Here is a 2,171-nt window from a genome sequence, read left to right on the forward strand (position 1 = left end):
TATATATATATATATATATATATATATATATCTATCTCTTCATAGATTGTATGGAATCTTCATATTTTATTTTCTATCACTAAAACTTTAAATCTTAACATCAAACAGTAACATAAAAAAAAATTGTTTGTCCAAAGTTTTGCTAAACTCATAAGCTACAGATTGTAAAGACTCGTTCGATGTGAAAGCATTTTAACCACATGTTTCTATAATCACGTTTGTTACATGGGTGAATAAGGGTAATGAGTTATTTGATATGATATGATATGATATGATATGATATGTAGGGCCATATACATGTCGATAGTCCTTTACTCCAATGATGTACTTAAATTGGTTCAACTAATTGATTAAATGATAGACTGGAAAAAATATGGTATCGTCAAAAGGAGAGTAATTGTGAGATAATAAAATCATCCTAACGTATTCAAATTGCTTGACTAGTATCATTTCTCATTTTGACTAATTAGTGTCGTGTTGGAATATCATTACTTTGATCACCGTAAACATCACATACATCTTATCAAAAGATTTAAACATTATTAGAACGTGATATGAATAACAAGTTCGAACTTGACAAGATAAATTACAGTAATAATGTTGAACCTAACATAATGATCTCTAATATATATATATATATATATATCGGGGTAAGATCAAATGTTAACCAAAGTTTTTGTGTTAACTTTGTTAACCGATCTTGGCCATTCAATATTTCAATAAACGGTTGTGATTAATCATGATAAAAACTTATTTTTTTTAAATTTAAAATTGCATAAAGATAAGTGAACAATGTTTAAAAGGGTATTTAGGTAAAAAAAAATTATGTAACTCCCATATCATTAATTAATTGGAAGTTACAAAATCAAAAATTCTATGATATTTTTTGTTAATGTAAGAACCATATGAACACAACTATATATATATGAACCATTATGTCAAATACGAACAAAAATTTGACATATATATATGAACTTGGACTGCATAGCATTTATGAACACAATATGAACATAATAAGAATAACTGTTATACGAAAGGAAATAAATAAAAAAACAAGTATGAACACGATATGAACAGCTTGTGGACAATAGTTCTTTCATTATAAACACATTCAGGAGCGATCATTTGTCAATTGGAGTTTTATACATGCATTGCATCCACACCGTTTAAGGTTCACCCCTTGTTGTATGTTTATGATCTTATATGGTTGTTCACCCCTTGTTCATATCGTGTTCACCTCTTGTTCATATCGTATAAAATATATGAACACATAACCATGAACACCGGGTGCAAACACTTACACAAATATAAAGATTTGGTATCAAGCTTAAAAAATAACATTTGTGTTCATATGATAGAAGTAACATGAACACAATGGTTCATGATTCATAAAAGTCGATAATATAGCAATATGAAAATGAGTTGTGCATATACTTCCATTTGAACATGTGAATTATGTACGCATTTTAATAATTAAAGAAAAAAGCTATCAATACAAGATGAGTTATAAAAAACACAACACATCGTAATGAACATAATTTCGATTAAAACAAATCTAAAAAAAAATAAAAATCTATTACCAAGACATTCGCTTTTGTTAATTTCTTCAATTCCCGACCTTGAACTCCGATTGTCATCATAAACCATTTTAATCTTATAATTGTTGTCGATTTATTTTCCATTGCGTTTATCCATATTAGCTTGATCGGTACCGAAAATTTTTACTGCCGTATTTTCTGTGCGAATTAAAAACTGATAAAACAATAAACATGGAAGATCAATATTAAAAATAAATAAAAATATTAATATTATAAATACATATATTTTGGGATTGATGATTTGTAACTCCCTATTAATTGTTTGGGAGTTACATATCAAATAAATTTACTGAAATACCCTTGTAATTAAAATGTGAACATGACATAAACCTACAAGAAGAATGAAATTTGATTGGTTGCCATGGTTTTCAAAGTTAACACAAAGTTGTTGGTTAACATTTGATCTTCCTCATATATATATATATATATATATATATATGGGCTTAATCAAATGAGAACTGAGTTGTTTGTGGTAACTGTGAGATCCAATATGAGCCAATCATTTAAAAAATTAATGTTATATCCTAAAATAACATAAAGGGTAAATTGGTAATGTTATAATTATAAAACCCT

The sequence above is a fragment of the Cynara cardunculus genome (genome assembly GCF_001531365.2).
Source record: "Cynara cardunculus var. scolymus isolate 2C chromosome LG 1, CcrdV1, whole genome shotgun sequence".
NCBI lineage: Eukaryota > Viridiplantae > Streptophyta > Magnoliopsida > Asterales > Asteraceae > Cynara > Cynara cardunculus.